At 37.1% G+C, this 5988-nt stretch overlaps 1 pseudogene; it reads right to left on the bottom strand.

Annotated features, from left to right (window-relative positions):
* Positions 1–552: 552 nt before the first annotated feature.
* On the bottom strand, positions 553–1321 carry LOC101143571 (ferritin heavy chain-like; annotated as a pseudogene).
* Positions 1322–5988: the final 4667 nt, after the last annotated feature.

Raw genomic sequence — 5988 nt, 5'->3', positions numbered from 1 at the left:
GGAGTACAGATGTCTCTTTGACATACTGATTTCATTTCCTTTAGATATGTACCCACTAGTTGGGGTGTCTGAATCATATAGTAGTTCTATTTGTAATTTTTTGAGAAACCTCACACTGTTGTCCATAATGGCTGAATTAATTTACATTCCTACCAACAGTATATATGTTCCCTTTTCTCTGCATCCTCACCAGTATTTGTCATTTTTTGCCTTTTTGATAGTAGTCATTCTAACTGGGATGAGATGCTATCTCATGGCGGTTTTGATTTGCATTCCCCAAATAATTGGTGATGTTGAGGATTTTTTTATATATACTTCTTTGCCATTTGTATGGTTTCTTTTGAGAAATGTCTATTCAAATCTTTTGCCCATTTTTTCTTTTGGGGGGATGGTACCAAATTTTTTTTATTTGAAGGAATGAAACTGATCAAAGAACTTAAGTGGATGTTTTGGTACAACTTACAAAAAAAGGTAAAGGAAACCCCAGCATGCATGCACTGCCTTGGTGACCAGGGAGGTTACCCCATGGCTATGGGGAAATTAGCCTAAGGCTTAGCTCTCATTGTCACTGTCTCCCGGGGCGTGCTTGTCAAATACATATTCTGCCAAGCCAGATTTGGGGCTCCCGTCTTGTGCAAGTTGGTCACTGTGGTCACCCAATTATTTGATGGATTTCACCTGCTCCTTCGGGTGAAAATCCATCCAGGACACATTTGTCTCCATTAAGTCACACAAGTGGAGGTCATTTTTGTCAGTGGCCAGTTTGTACAGTTCCAGTAGTGACTAATTCATGTTTTTCTCCAAATGTCATGCACACTCCATCTCATTCAGCCACCTCTCCCAGTCATCACAGTCTGGTTTCTTGATATCTTGAAGGAAGATTGGCCACCTCGTTGGTTCCGCAGCTTCATCAGTTCCCTTGGCATGTGCCCTCTCCTCATGAGATTGGTGAAGAAAGTATTTGGCAAAGTTATTCTAAGCCACATCATCGGGGTCAAAGTAGTAAGACATGGACAAGTAGACTTGGAAGTGTGGAGTTCCAGGTTGATCTGGCGGTTGATGGCAGCCTCTGAGTCCTGGTGGTAGTTCTGGCACTTGTGAGAACGCCGATCCTCATGGCGGGGCTAAGGAGAGGCCGAGGCCACAGAGGCTGCGCAGCGCTGGAGCCGGCGGGGACCTTGGGGAGGTCCCACGGCGCGGTGAGGAGGTGGTGGAAGGCTGGCTGTGAGCCACAGGCCAGGGTGAGGGACAAGCCCCGGTTCCTCCAAGCACTGTTGAAGCAGGAAACCGCGGACACTCTACGTGAAGAGCGTCTCCTCATTTTTCAATGGATTTTGTTTTCTTAGCTATTGATTTGTTCGAGTTCCTTATATATTCTGAATATTAATCCCTTGTTGGATGGATCACTTGCAAATACTTTTTCCCATTCTGTAGGTTTTCTCTTCACTCTGGTGATTGTTTCTCTTGTGTGCAGCTTTTTAGTTTGATGTAATCCGATTTGTCTATTTTTGCTTTTGTTGCCTGTGCTTTTGAGGTCTTATCCAAAAAAATCCTTGTCCACACCAGTGTTATAAAGCATTTCCCCTCTTTCCTTCTAGTAGTTTTATAGTTCTGGATCTTACATTTAAGTCTTCAATCCATTTGAGTTGATTTTTGTATGTGGTGTGAAATGGGGGTTTAGTTTCATCATTCTGCATGTGAATGTCCAGTTTATCCAGTACCATTTATTGAAGAGACTGTCCCTTCCCCAATGTGTGTTCTTGGGACATTTGTGAAAATTAATTGGATGTAAATATGTGACTTTTTTCTGGCTCTGTATTCTATTTCATTGGTCTATGAATTTTGTTTTTATGCCGGTCCATGATATTTTGGTTACTGTAGCTTTGTAGTATATTTTGAAGTCAGGTAGTGTGATGCCTCTAGCTTTGTTCTTTTTGCTAAAGATTGCTTTGGTTATTCAGGGTCTTTTTAGGTTCCACACAAATTTTAGGATTTTTTTCTATATCTACGAAGAATCTCATTGATATTTTGATTAGTATTATATTGAATTTGTAGATCTCTTTGGGTAGTTTCATCATTTTAACAATATATTCCAATACATGAACATGGAATATCCTCCCATTTAATTGTGTCCTTTTCAATTTCTTTCATCAAGTTTTTATAATTTTTATTGTAAATAGATTTCACTTCATTGATTAAATATATTCCTAGATAGTATTTTTGTAGCTATTGTAAATAGGATTGCTTTCTTGATCTCTTTTTGAGATAGTTCACTATAGGCGTCTAGAAACACTTCCTATATTTGTATGTTGATTTCATATACTGCAACTTTACTGAATTGGTTCATTAGTTCTAAAAGTTTTTTGACAGCACTTGTAGATTACATTGTCTGCAAACAGGGACAATTTGACCTCCTCCTTCACAATTTGGATGGCCTTTCTTTCTTTCTTTTGTCCAGTTGCTCTGGCTGGGACTTCCAGTGATATGTTAAATAAAAGTGGTGAAAGTAGGCATCTTTATCTTGTTCCGTGTCTCAAAGGAAAACTTTCAATTTTCTCCCATTCAATAAGATGTTAACTGTTACCTATAGCCTTTATTGTGTGGAGGTTCTTTCCTTCTATCCCTAGTTTGTTAAAAGCTTTTATCAGGAAGGAATATTGAATTTTATCAAATGCATTCTTTGCATCTATTGAGATGATCATTTGGTTTTTGTCCTTCATTTTGTTAATGTGATGTAAGGTGTTTATTGATTTGCCTGTGTTAAACCATTCTTGCATCCGTGAGGTGAATCCCACTTGATCATGGTGAATGATCTTTTTTAATGATCAAAAGATGAGTTTACTAGTTTTTTTGCTAGAGTCAATTTACTAGTATTTTGTTAAGGATTTTGCATCTATATTTATGTAGGAATAAATTTAATTGATGAAGTGAAATGTATTTACAATAAAAATTAGAAAACATTGATGAAAGAAATGGAAAAGGACACAGTTAAATGGGAAGGTAGTCTATATTCATGTATTGGAATACATTGTTGAAAAGATGACACTACCCAATGTCAAAGATATTGGTTTATAGTTTTCTTTTTGTGTTGTGTTCTTGTCTAATTTTGGTATCAGGGTAGATTCTTTACTTAACTCATTCTTTACTTAACTCAGGGTAGAATGAGTTTGGAAGAATTCCCTCCACTTCAATTTTTTGGAATTGTTTAAGAAGGCATGGTATTAGTTCTTTAAATGATTGGTAGAATTCAGCAGTGAAGTCATCACTGGGCTTTTCTTTGATGGGAGGCATTTTTACTATTGAGTCAATCTCGTTACTTATTATTGGTCTGCTCAGGTTTTCTATTTCTTCATGATTCAATCTTAGCAGGTTGTATGTGTTGAGGAATTTGTCTGTTTCTTCCAGGTTTTCCAATTTGCTGGTGTATAATCATTTGTAAGAGTCTCTAATGATTCTTTATTTTTCTGTGGTAGCAGCTGTAATAAATCAAGAGATTCAAAAGCCCAGGAAAGCAAACAAGAGACCACAAATTGTAACCAAGTCAGGAAATTTTAACAAGATGCAATAATCTCATCACGTAAATGAGTTTTTGAGACCAAGTTTTAGGAGAGAAAAATTTAAATACTCTTATTCAGTTTAAAAATATGAAAATTTCAATACAGAAGAGTGACAAAATAAAATATTGCTCTATTTCTAGCAATTTGGTCAGGTTAAGTCTGAATGATAGCTTTAGTACAGTATTTTTTCTAGAAACAATTCTCACCCAGCCCCTATTTTCTTAGATGATTACAACTTCTTAACAAATCTTACCACCACCTAATCCCCATCTAATTTACATATAGAAAAAAATAAGTTAACATTATTTTATTATATTGTTCTACTGTTTTAAAAACCTGGGTACCTCTTTATACTCTTGTGAGGATCAGTAATCTGTGAACCATGTGTGCAAAGGTGTTATGAGACACTATTTTAAATGGTAGAATGAAGGTTTTCTCTGGACAATATTATGAAGTTCCCACAGGTTATATCTTCATTCTGTTACTCCTTTTCCCACAGTGTTCATTTTTTCTCTTCCGGATTATTTTTCTATTGCTTCAAGTGATTTTGAAGCAGCAATAATGAACCCTTATTTCAGCTCTGCCTTTCTCTTATCTACTCTGCAGTGGGACTATGGCACTATGACCCTCAACAGTCAAGCGGAGTAGGGTAGACTCACTACAAAAAAATGGTCATCTGCAGGTTCTTTTTAATTCCTTGATGTCCTAGATCGAACAGTTTAGGGCATCAGTTTGTGAGGAGATTAGGGAGAAAAGACAGGGAAGATGGTGCTTGACTATTCTACAAGAAGTCCTGAAGAATATAAATCAACCATTTTTAAGAAATTTATTATTTTTACTCCAAAAGTAACACAATATTCATCTTAACAAATTTGGCAGTGCAAGATCATGGGATTCCTAGAGACAAAGCCATTGAAGGATTCCAAGGCTATAAGTGATACAGTCAGATTAGTTTTTTAAATTCTCTCTAGGTCTATGAAGAATTCGAGTCAACAAAGACTGGTGAATGACTACATGATATTTAAATAGACAGAATTTAAAATACTAGATTAATTTAATGACTAATGTCAATTAGATATATTTTCTAAATAACAATACTGTCCACAATAAACCATTTCTTATTCTAGCCAAGTGAGTCATTGAGTACATAGAGAAGAGTAGAAGAATCTTGATTCAGGAAATATGAGAAATATTTAAAATAAAAATTTTGGTCTAATTTCCAAAAAGAAAACTAAAAACAAAAAAAAAAACACCCTTTGAATGCCTTTCTGAATGATCATCTGAGTATTGAAATAGTAAAAATCAGCTGAGTTCTTAAGTGGTGTAAAATGCCAGTTTTTTAAATAATCATTCTCTATGCACACACACACACAAAGCAAATTGCATTTATCATCTAATATGCTAGTTTGTTTACATCTAATCTCTCTTATTTTCTGACATTGCTCTTTCAGAGCTCTCATTCCTTTTGTATAGATTTGGGTTGTGTGTGTGTGCATGTGTGTCTGTGTGTGTGTGTGTGTATGTACTACTGATCTTATTTCTGTTCCATGTCACTATGTCCAGAGTTGATTCCTTCTGGTGGGTTCATGGTCTTGCTGACTTCAAGAATGGAGCCGCAGACCTTCACGGTGAGTGTTACAGGTCTTAAAGATGGCATGGACCCAAAGAGTGAGCAGCAGCAAGATTTACTGTGAAGAGCGAATGAACAAAGCTTCCACAGCGTGGAAGGGGACCTGAGCAGGTTGCTGCTACAGGCTGGGGTGGCTAGCTTTTATTCCCTTATTTGTGCTCCCCCCGCCAACCATGTTCCATTTCTGATCTATCAGAATGCCCTTTTTTCAATCCTCCCTACGATTGGCTACTTTTAGGATCCTGCTGATTAGTGCGTTTTACAGAGCACTGATTGGTGCATTTTACAATCCTTTTGCTAGCTACAGAGCACTGACTGGTACGTTTTTACAGACCACTGATTGGTGCATTTTACAATCCTCTTGCTAGCTACAGAGTGCTGATTGGTGCACTTTTACAGAGCACTGATGGGTGCATTTTACAATCCTCTTGCTAGCTACAGAGTGTTGATTGGCGCATTTTACAATCCTCTTGTAAGGCAGAAAAGTTCTCCATGTCCCCACTCGACTGAGGAAGTCCAGCTGGCTTTGCCTCTCATTTGTTTGGCTAATTTTGGTTTTCAATTCATGTTTAAGAATGGACTTCTGGGTCATTATACCTAGTTAGCTGTGTGAATTTCCTTCTTTGACCCTTCAAGAACTTATATTGTCTGAAAGCTCCATGTTTTGTTCAGCAGCTTCCTATCTGTGATAAACAGGTGGTAGGCAAACCTGCTTTTGGAAAAGTTCCATCAAAATGCTACATTTATCCCTTAAGTTCTAGTGTCTACTCTAGAAGCAATAGTTTTTTCCAGTGAAGTCGC

The sequence above is a fragment of the Gorilla gorilla genome, chromosome 3 (genome assembly GCF_029281585.2).
Source record: "Gorilla gorilla gorilla isolate KB3781 chromosome 3, NHGRI_mGorGor1-v2.1_pri, whole genome shotgun sequence".
Taxonomy (NCBI): domain Eukaryota; kingdom Metazoa; phylum Chordata; class Mammalia; order Primates; family Hominidae; genus Gorilla; species Gorilla gorilla.
The sequence above is the reverse complement of the archived record's forward strand: the minus strand, read 5'-3'. Positions and strand labels throughout refer to the sequence as shown.